The sequence below is a fragment of the Solea senegalensis genome, linkage group LG15, assembly GCF_019176455.1.
Source record: "Solea senegalensis isolate Sse05_10M linkage group LG15, IFAPA_SoseM_1, whole genome shotgun sequence".
NCBI lineage: Eukaryota > Metazoa > Chordata > Actinopteri > Pleuronectiformes > Soleidae > Solea > Solea senegalensis.
Genome location: NC_058035.1, coordinates 9851161 through 9863226, shown reverse-complemented (window position 1 = coordinate 9863226; position 12066 = coordinate 9851161). Strand labels below are relative to the sequence as shown.

Sequence of the window (12066 nt, the reverse complement as noted above, 5' to 3'; positions counted from 1 at the left end):
TGAGTTATGGATTAGAACAGAGTAGTATCAAAGTTGGAATTAGTTTAAGTGTCTCGAAGTGCCTCTCCGCACTTTTTGGATATGACTGTCTCTCAATTTATGGAGCTTAAGTTTTCATCTTGTCATGACAGCCCGGCAGCAAAATGTAAGGCTTCACTGGAATAAAAGTTTCCCCACACTTTGATGGTGCTGAAGGTTTAAAGTCTCTCTTACTGTCTCACCAGCCAGCTCTCATACGCACAGGGTGCCCTTCCGCATCACTGACAAGGAAAATATACACTCTATTATTTATTTATAATTATTTATGATTTATTACCGCTGGTTCTCTTGCATACGTGGAAGGGTACCTTGTGCAAATGTGAGGCAACACTGAGGGATGTGACATTATATGACGCTCTTGGAACGAGGACCGGGTTGGTCTCGCGCATTGACACTTCTTGAGCCTTTTGACTTGTATTCCCTTTGCTTTGTTTCTGTGCTGTCTCCAACATAAAAGCTGGACAGGTGGGACGTTCTCAGACAGTCATGAGAAACTGGTTGTGATTATCTTGCAAACAGAGAGAGAAAAAGTCTGTTATTTTGTACATTTGCAGTCAAACTAAACTCCAGCAAACTGGTGGAGGTTTTGTGAGACTTAAAAAAAAAAGTAACTGTTATCCAAATTACTGTCCACCCACAAATGAGGCACCTCACATCCACACATTTTCTCACCGCTTCATTTGCAATCTCAGTACATTCTCAAACCCAATTATCTTCCATGTATTTTTATATCGTTATTGTTTCGTGAAATCTGCTGCTTGTTCCTTTTTGTATACTTAGTTCAAGATGTTTCGTGATTAGAATAGTAAGAATATTGCAGTAGATACAGGTTACTATAAGTCAGTGAGTAAGAAGGTAAAGCTGTATTTATGTAGCATTTTTTAAAGCCGGTGTCACAAAGTGCTTCTCGCACACACACACACGCAGCTATAGCGCACAGACTTCCATTCATAGACAGCCTAAACAAAGCGTTAGCCCTGAGCTTAACCATAATTAGTTAATGCCTCAACATAACCTAAACACAATTTAAATATTAACCCTAAATTCAACTACATACTTCCTCAAATATTGTTCTGCCCAGGTTTTGATCATAATACTACTGGCTACTGGTCCTGACAGGGTCAGTGCTCATGCCAAAAAAGGTCCTGAAGAGACAACAAATAAAAGTACACACAAAATCCAAGACACTGCTGCAGTGACACCTCACTAGCTGTGTCCTGTTGTTTATGTTACAATGTCATATAGTGTCAATTATGTCTTTGTCCTCACCCACTCTTTTTCACTCTGCCTCTACTTGTTATTTGTCATGTTATCTGTTCTTTCTAGCTACCTGTCTAGTGTTCTTGAGTGATATTTGTTGACATTAACTATGGGTCACTAGGCCTGTATAAAAGGCCAGTGATACAATGTATTAAAAGATCAAAATATTAGTGTGCAAGGGAGGCGAAATGAGCGTAGAACGTTGCAAGTGTCTGTGTGCATCTGTCTGCATAATTGCATGTCGCCCTCATCAGATTCTTGCCTGCTTTCTGTGGGTCCAAGGGGTGTTAACTTGTCAGAGGTTGTGTCTAATGTCCTCTGTGTGTAGCACCCACTGTTTTTAACCTCCACTCTGCCTTTGAGTTAGTATGTTCCTGTCAGGCAGCAAGCCCAGCTTGGCAGGCTCATAGCAGCCTGATTTTCCATTAAACTTTCATGAACTGCGGTGGCACCAATGCAGAAAGGTCACTGAAGAATAATCAGTTTAGTCCGTTATACCTCAGCACATGAACACGCCCACCAATGACGAATAAAAACATTATCTACAGATCTGCAATGAGTAGACGGATCCATTCATTGCTGCATTGTTGCTACTGATTATAGTGTTAATGCAAATGACCCCCCCCCCAGCACGTGAATGTTTGTTAATATAGACGTATATACACACATATATACACAGCTGCAATAAAATCAGCCTGTCTTAAAAAACATGCACATGCATAAATCTGGCAGTGATCACCACGTTAGCTAATCCCCGAGACCCTGACTGCAGATAGTTCCAAATTCTTCTCTTTCTGCTACCAAACTTCATTGGATCAGCAGCCAAAAAAGCAAAAATATGTTCATTTCAAAACAGAGATTAGTCTGTTATTTTAAGGTTTTGTCACCGCTAACCCTTCTTCTTGGAGCTTTCTAGGCAATTAGCGAACAATAATTTGCTTGCGGTAAAATTTAATTTATGTGCTTTTCTTAACTCTTAACACATCTGACATCTATGGAATGCAATGCAGTTGATGGACATTTTAAAAAAGTGATCTATTACCACAAGCTGAGTACATGAAATATGTATTGAAAATGTCCTCCTCATGATCCCAAAAAGCTGACCTGATCTGTATGATTTCTCCACATGTTACAGTTAAAAAGAGATCTGTAAGTTTACATCTAATTCTTCAGAATGTGGAGTAAAATATGCCGTTATATTCAACAACTGACAATTACTGATAGCTACAGGCATACAATTAACTTACTGGAACAATGTTTAGGATTTAGTGGCGTCTAAGGGTGAACTTGTAAAAAAAAAATAATATGGAGGCCATTCTGGGCTATTTTTTAAACAACATGGCAGACTGTGTGAAAGAGGAGTCACTCTTGTGTAACATAAAGAGCTAACTCAGTATAAAATACACCACAGGCGTAAATGTATGAAAACATTATTTTAAATATTGCATTTCATTTCTATTGACAGATGCCCCTGAATTTTACACATTGGGTCATATGCATTTCTTCCAGCTACAGCCGTTTGGCGCTTGTTCCTTTGCTTGCACATTTTCACCTGATATACTCAAAGCAAAAAAAAAATATATGGAAATGCACCAGAAGTTAATAGTATTGCACCAGCATCAGCCCTCTGGCTTTGCATCTGCTTGAAAATAGCACCTTGTATTTACGGACAGCTCTCTTAAGTACACTGCAGCAGTGCTGTAGACAGATGGTTTAAATTGTTATTCACTTTGCATAATGACATGGCAGCATTAACCTTATCATTTTATCTTCAGCAGTTGTGAGTTATTTAAGGCACACACACACACACACACACACACACACACACACACACACACACACGTAACTGGGACCATTAGAGAATAATCACAGGGGAACCTGGTTCAATGGACTGGGAAGGGCTGGTCGTAGGACCAGCAAAACAAATCACATTACACCTCAGTTAACACCGGGGGGGCCTCTAGAGTCTGCTTTCTTTCTCAGCAATAAAATGTTCTCTCTCTCACGAACACATAGCAAATAATAAACATATTGATTTCAGGGCCAGAGCAAACAGACTAGAGACACACACATCTGCTACATGTATGACTGTGGTTTGTGCAGAGCTTGTTACAGTACAGGACCGCAGTGTCTCTCTCTCTCTCTCTCTCTCTCTCTCTCTCTGAAGCTGCTCATCTCACTTGGTTAATTATGAAATGCTGCACGGCACTGAGGGCAGCGAGCCCTGTGGAGCGGCCAGTGTCCCCATGATGAGACAAGGACAGTCCCACAGAGTTCCCGCTGTACAGCTCAGGGCCAATTACCCACCTGCTTCATGACGGTAGCTGTGGGATGTCACTTCATGCTAATACCCATCCTATAATTGATGTTGTTTTCCCAGTTAGAGGGTTATGGAAATTAGATCTAAGCAGGTTTTAAAAGCCATTAACATTAGACTACATAACTGACTGGTTTTGTTAAGTTCAATTACTGCCGGTTAACACTATATTAAACAGTTATTAAAAAGAGATTTTTGTAGTTGAACATTAATCTAATTATAGGGTTAAATTATGCTCAATTACACCAGTTGAAACTTTGCCAGCTTTGTAATGGCAATGTTTAAATTGCATACAATAATTATTAATAATTATGTCAAATTAGATAATGTTGTCATCAACTGCAGCTAGTGTTTTCTGTCCCAGTCTAGGAAGTGGTAAATACATACAACGGTGGCGGGAGCACGATCTATTTCATTACCTACCTTGTTATCAGAGTCACTCTCTGTTTTTCACACTGGTTAAGCAGAGCACTGGACTAATGTGTCTCCCATTAATATCACAATCAATCCCAGAAGCTGCATGGCGCTGTGCTCCGGTCTTCACCGTCTTTTCCCTGAGGACATCACATGAAGAGTTCTGCAGAAAAGGGGACAACTCAAGGTCAGTGGGAAAAACTATAGATGCTAGAAGGCCAAGGCCTGCATTTTATTATGACTATCACGACAGGATGATACACAGAAAAACGCCTTGCAAATTATGTGTACAGATTGTCAGCGATTAAAACAGACAGCTTTGTGAAGCAGCACAGTGTGATATCTATCTCCTCACGATAAGAGCTACAGTACAGTCAAGAAATACTTTTGGGGGTGGAGATGCATCCTTCCCTCAACTCTGATCATTTAGTTCTGTGCTCCGGCTGCCATTTGCCTCCAAACATATTATTGAAGATGATGATGAGTGACATGAACTTATACATCTCGCCCTAATTAGCGAGCCCCCCCACCCCCACTGCTATAGGATGAGATATGACACATGCCCATCAGTCAGTCAGTCATCTCTCCTTTTTTTTTGCCTTCTTCCCTTGGCACAGAACCATCCACCCCCCTCTGCCTCCAGACTCAGACACACAAGCCTGTTGCCACTAGTGTCACAGCCAGCCTTCATCATTCTCTTGTCTCTTACTCGAGGAAACTTAATGAAAGAAAAACCAAATTAAAGTGTGAAAAGCACCACATGCAAGAGTGCATTGAACACTTTACGATGCTGGAAAAGCCATATGATGCAGGTCATTAATGCACGTATTTGCTCATTTAATTAAGTCAAGCAAGAGTCAGCCTGGCCAATTATCAGAGCTGCATTACATTTTCTAATCTGTCCGTCTGATTACCAGGAAAGTTGCTGAGAAGGTTGGCACATATGGCTGCTTCAACAGAACTAGTGCATAATTAGCCACTATAATAAAGAAAATTGTTAAATTATCTCAACAGCCCCAAAAAACATCACCACCTGGAAATAAAACAAGAGCTTCACTGCAGTGCCTCAGCATGTGAAAGACCACTCACTACTATGAACAAACACAAATTCTACTGTACGCGAGCAGCCACTTCTCAGGTCTGAAGCTTTTGGTTTTCGCACTTAAGCTTTTAGCACCAAAATACATCAACTAATGGTGCGACATCGTCTGTGACATGAAGTACGTTTTCCGGTGCAGTTGACATTTAAAACTGCAGAGAAAACATTAACTAATTAAAATGGATAAACTTACTTTATACAGTGCACTTCAAGCCCAACCCCTTCTACTTTTGTGCTTTTTTTTAAGAACATGCCAGACATTTGAGAAATACTGTGTTTAATGCATCCATTTGTTTTATTGATCGCTCTTTCAGAGTCTGAAAGAGAACCATTAACTTATTTCCTCGTACTGGGAGTTTCCTGTATTGATTTATTCTTCTCTGGGACTCTTCCAAAAAAGAGATTACTGGGAGCGAAGCAAACAGTACACAGTACAAAGAAGAGCAAAAACCTCAAAGAACAAAGAGAGTTTCATGTCAGCCAGAACCAAAAATCTAAATACAGGTCAAATAGGCTATCTGTTGCTTTGAGGGACATTAGAGGAGCTGGCCAGAACTATTCCTGCTGACTCCTCTGACTGGCAGCAAAACCACTCTGCTCCTGCGTCCGTGCCACATTTCACATTTCAATAATTCCAACAATTACTTGGTTTCAAGCCTGTGCACCCCCCCACCACCACACATTGCATTTACACTCAGCTTAAGGATAATAAGAGGCATGAGAGTCAAGCTCTCACCATGCACTGGCTCACATGAGCCAGGATAAAACCTGCAGTGCAGTGACAAGGAGTCACAGCTCTGCATTGCTTACAGGGTTTTATTAACATTCCTCTCCAGTGGAACCTAAAAGAATAACAAATACTGAACAGGACTTTTAAATATAGTAACTTTTAACTGGAACCATATTTATAAATGAGTGGAACAGCAGCGAGTCATATGTGGATTGATAATCTCATAACAACTGTGCTCAACCAAGCATGCTATCAAAGAAAAGAAAGTGCCTTCAGCGATCTGTCCTTCTTGTTCTTTTTTATTTCTCTTTCACTGTCAGCAGTAATGCCAATTCGATAGCATAACAGGCTAGCTCAAAGCACAGCTGGTCCCATTTTTCTTGGAAACTGACAAAGATATGAATGGTGGTGAGTAACTGCAGATAATGAATTTTAGTGTTTCCTATTGTTGCATATTAGGTTCGGTGTCACTTTATTGTCGTATTCTAATAAAACCACAATAGTGGTGTTTAAGCGCCTGCAGACCTGTTCATTATTTTCTATTAGCTCAGAGGATGTTTTTAATTTGTCTCTCTAAAACAAAAGGGGAGGGGGGGGACAATACTTCACACTAAAAGCCTCTCAGAGAATTTTTCATCATCAGTGCTTCTCACGCCAATGTGATTTTAACCTCAGTCTAATTCATGTCTTGTAAAAAGACCTAATCACAAAGTTCCAAACTGTGCTCACTGTACTGAACTGAAATGTTTGTGACTAAAATTCAACAAGTGCTAGGTTAAAAACTTCTAGGTCAAATGCCTAGACACAAATAAATATCTACATACCCACGCAGCAAGTGTTTTTAACTTGTACATGACATGAAATCACACTGTGGATCAGACATTCAGCATTCAGAGAACAAGACTTTGCTCCATCTGTAGCACACGTTCAGATAAATGAACAACATGGGAGTCAGAGATGTGATTTTATGACCCAGTATCGTGTTGTCACTGCTGGAGTGATGACACACAGGCATGCGGGCCTTATGGATATGCCTTTTGAGATGGCATTATAAGGACATTCAATTCTACGGACCCTGCTCTGGATGACAGCCTTGCAGACAGCAAGCAGAGAGTACACACTCTCCTGTGGCTGACAACATCTGTATCATTGTGAGCAACACAAGGAACACCTACTGTATGTGTAATCAGCTTTAAGATAGATCCGTCCCGTCGATTGCATGGATTATCGGCGGCTCTTACTTGGATTTAAACACGTGTGTGAACAAAAACTGTGGGAAATAAACCCTTTGTGTGCTTAGAAAAGTTATAGGGTCTTTGAAAGTCTTATATCCAGAACAAAATGGGAATATAAATATGTCGCATTCATATTTTGTCTTATTGCTAGATCGATCAATTCTTCCAAGCAGAAAAATCATGTGTCAAACTAATTATAATATACAGCTACACAGTACAACATAAAACACTCCGTTGAATGTCTGAGAAACAAGTAACACCTCCCTCAACATATTTTCATTTACTCCTTCTCCTGACAGCCCAGCGCCTATAAACTCCTCCCTTTACAGCAGGAAAATGGCTGTCTGCGCCACTGTGTGCCTCATCAGTTGTGTGTCAAAAAGGCAACATTTTCTCTAGCCTATCTTGAGCACAGCAAACTCCCATCTATTCTCCCAGACAGATTTGCCCTGTGTGACAATGACGTTAGAAGGGCCTTATGTGGATGGAGAGACCATCCATTAAAATCAGCCCACTTCAGTCCATACATCAAACACCGCGGAGAGGCGCTCGCTTCCACAAGGCCCTGCCTTTTTCCTGGCTGTCCAGCTACCTTTCTGGATGGCTAACCGACAACATCAAGGAGATTTAGTGCCGCGTCGCTGTGGGCCTGATAGGGACAATGCTGGTAGATAGAAGATAATAATTACAGCTGTGGGGGCTCTCTTGGACTCTGTAGCCTTGCAGAGATTTGATGTCATAAGGCCAAATATTCCGAGCTGCCAGAAACAAATTATTGGTCCGGCTGTCAAAGCAGAAAGAAGAGCAGCAGATTTGGGTATATTTGATTTACTTGATTAGCTGTCAGATTACAGACAATAATTCTACCCAGATGAGAAGATATTTAACATTAATAATGATTCAGGGAAATTATGCTAATAAACTCAGCCCCCAATATTATTTCTAAAGCATATAAATATTTCAGATTCTCTCATGGTATTATTATCTGCTGTTTGACTCGGGAATGTAAAGTAATGAGTATAAAGCAGGAAGGAGATGATGCAGCTGGGAAGCAAGGGACGTATAAATGCAGGACAAACCCGGAGAAGATATTTTCTCTGGCCCTTCAGTGACTCATCCACAATATCTGCAGGACAATTAGGGTTAGCACAGACAATAAAGAGCCAACGTGGCCTACAGAGACACGGAAATGTATAGCAGGGTCCACACAACCTCTGGTGGTGTCTGCAGCATCATCCATTTCTAAAGCTTCATCTTTATTCCTCACCAGCTCCCTGTCTCACATGACAACTCTGTCATTCTCCTTCTCTGTCATTCTGCCACTCCCTCTTACTTTAACCTTTGAAGCCACAATCTCACTTTCTCCCACTCTCTCTATAAATATCTGTCTGAGTCTGGATTCATTCCTTCTCCTGCTCACTTGTGAAGAGAACAGGGGAATCTTCCATTCCCTGTGGATGTGAACACCCACTCAAGGTTAGGAGAACTCAGACCCACTTATCTGTTAAAAGAACCTAAAGCTAAATTGAATTTTGTGGTCTGTACGGCTCTAATACAAAGCTATGTCACAGTGTGTTCCTTCTTTTTGCAAAATAATACAGTGAACATAATTTTAAGCAATTTAGCCGAGTGGAAGACAGCTAAAATAAAAAAAATAAAAAAAGTTGCACTATTATCAAAATCTATCATCAAGATTTTAGAAGTTTCTCATTTCTTTTCGTGATCCAAATGGAATAAGTGCTTTGCAGAACTATACACAATTAAAGATCTGTATCTAAACATTCTACTTTTAAGTCTCACAAGATAATAATGTCTGGAAAGGGACATAAATATAAAATATAAAATGTAAATTTAAGATAGTGGCAGCACACATTTCAAAATTCCTGTTTAATGTTTCTAACTGCTGCCTGACATACTAATTAAAATTAGGTCAGCCAGGCCTGACAAATAAATAACATGATTTAATGGCACCCCAGGGAAAATTAAATATAGCCCTGCATTACAACTGGACTGCAACAGCACAGCATGACACCACGTTCATCCACGAACACCCAAATCCTGAATGGTCCTGCTCTAAGCACAAGTACTCCAGTGATCGAATAATACAGGTCAGTAAGGACATGTCCTTCTCCTGAAGGAGACGTACTGTATTTGCTCATAATCAAATACTTTAGCATAGGGAAAACATAGGCAGTGTATAGGTGGTGTGGATGGGGCTGCTCTGTGTGTATGTGACTGCAGACTGAGATGCTGTCTGTCCCTAGCTCTGCCACTAGGTGGAGGTGGAGGGACAACCCATACTTCTTATAGGCTAGTCATCCTATACCCCTTATGAGTTTGGGGCATTCTGGACTCTACAGAGTATTTTCTACACAAACAGAACTTGATTTATGACTCTTTATGAATATTTAAACACAGAAATTAATTCATGACACATGCATTAGGAAAAGTACATCCTCATCCATGCAAGCAACATTGTGAATATAAGAATAAATATATATATATATATATACATATATATATATACATACATGTATATAAAAACATATAAGCAATTGAACAAGCAAAAACATACAAGCAGATCACATATCGATTAGTATTCACCATCTATATGAGGACGTGCTAGATTGCATTCACATGAAAGCAATGTAGATGGAGATCTCCCACTGGGAGCTGTAGGCAACTTATTCCCCATATTCACAGCTCACTACTCATTTGTATTGAAGGTAGGACAACTCTCTCATGGATACATCAAAAATAATTTCCGCCATCACATCTTAAAAGGGGAAACTACATCTAATAACATTAAATGCAGAGCAGAGAGGCTATAAGGTGAGAAACGCAGGGATCGATTCTGTTTGGAAATTAAAACATCAATCAATATCAAACGGGATAGATTCCACGCTAAGAAATGAATCTTCAGTCACACTGAAAAACATTAAAGTTGTTTGCTGAAGTGGAAAAGGGAGAATTTCTCTGTAGACATGAGGCTTATTCTGCAATCCTCCTTTACCACTGATCAGGTTTAGTTCAACTCACACAGACAATCAATCCTAACACAAAGGAAACATCAACACATTATAAAATAATAATGGCCAAAACATGGCACTTGAATAAAAGATTTAACAAAAGCTATTCATGAAGCTAGATTGAACAGTGCTACCCATACTGACGCAGCTAATGAAGGCTGGCACATGTAGGTTACATCTTGTCCCATTGGCAGAAAGCAATCCTTTAGTGAAGGCAGGGAGACACCAGCCGCTGTGACAGCTCCGTTCAAGACCTTCACTTGAGCTAAGAGGAGGTGAGAGCTGTGAATATCTTTAATTAACTAAGACTGCACCATGTTGCCTTCCATTCAATCCATTCCTCTGTAAGAGTTGGATGCAGGTTGACTAATCTGGATCCAAGATATATGTGGTTTTGTCTCTGCCTCACTCAAAGCGCAATACACATGATGCGTGAGTGGCTCCTCTTCTGTCAGCCGTCCTAGTTTACCCTCATGCAAATGTCAGCCTGAATCCCCCTCCCTCCTTGACGGGAGTTTTGAGTTATTAGACAACACCAACCCTCATCAGTTAGTGTGAAGTGAAGGCAGCTCTGAAGTGATGGCAGATGACATGTATCATCCCACAGGGCCAGAGTGTTTTCAGCCAAAACATCACACAATGCATTAAAAGAAGGCCTGTTTCTACTAGCTCTGCAATTACAATGATGGCTTAAGACCTTTAGACACGTGTCAAGGAGACAGCACAATTTCTGATTCTGGTGGGTTGTAAGGAGGATGAATAGATGTGAAGGTACCTATAGAAATAAATGATTTCTATTAAAATGACACAGAGAAAATGTCTGTATAATGTCCCATACTGACAAATATGCACCCTTCCCAAACACAACCCAACTATAAAGCACAGGAAACATATTTTTAGAAAGGCAATTCAATCTTTTTTTTTCTTTCTACATTAGCAGTGTGTCATCAGTAATAAACATCAGCAAGATGCAGGGTGTAATTCTTTCTAAAAAAAAATCTTAAGTTCAAGCAAGTGAGCTGTGCTTGCATAGACAAAAAAGGCCATTCTGAGCATTGTTACAGCTGGAAAAATGCAGCCAAACTAGTTATCCTGAGGTGCAAGGATAGCTAAACTAACAACATGTGCATGAGCTTGGGTGTCTGAGAAACAGCTTGAGGAAGACTGCTGTAAAACAGAGACAAAGTTGTGTCAGCAAGTTTTGAGGCACACATGCACGGCTAAGAAACCGAAACATTCTGATTTTGTAAAGGAACCTTGTTATCACTGTGGAGATGCCAGAACCACAAAAAGGTGAATGGTTCATTGTCAGCTCGTTTTGTAGAAGAGTCACGGGACTGAGAACACAGAAATACTGCCTTTTCCAGTTCTTCCTCTATGACCTAGTGTGTGAGACACCATAACAAATACGTACATGGACTCACTTTCACGTTTGATACGAGGGAAAAACCGCTGCCTTTGAAAACCATGTGTTCTTTGGCATGTGAATCTAAAAAGGAGTAACACTGAGCATACTAAAATTGTGCAAGACCAAAAAGCCTGATTCTGACATCTGAAAATGCTGGTGACTCTCATTATTTGGTGAAAAGGTTTTCTGTACATAAAAAGTAAACAAGAAAATTAACATTTTTGTTATCATCTATTTCATGTGACACCTCATGTTTTAGTACTGAAAAAGAAAATGTGATATATACATTCAATAATTCATTGTGGCCTTGATAAGAATGTTGTGATGTTACACACTCGTGATATCAAATGACATCATCGGAAACATCTTCTAATGTCACAAGTTAATGATTAGACTTGCACTTGCATTCCACGCTCCAACTTCCCTTTAATGATATCAACCACAGGTGCACAGAAGCTGTCCAAAGAGCTAAAGGTTGAGGTGAATATTCAAAGGAAAATCCGCCTCACACCGTAACACCTCACAAAGTGAGCCA

General features: G+C 40.1%; 1 long non-coding RNA gene across 1 annotated transcript in view; it reads right to left on the bottom strand.

Moving 5' to 3' along the window:
* LOC122781644 overlaps positions 1–12066 on the bottom strand; it is a 39075-nt gene that overhangs the window by 24414 nt on the left and 2595 nt on the right. Inside the window, exon 2 of the long non-coding RNA XR_006361831.1 lies at positions 4040–4193. This is a non-coding gene — a long non-coding RNA (uncharacterized LOC122781644). The remainder of the gene's footprint in view (positions 1–4039; positions 4194–12066) is intronic.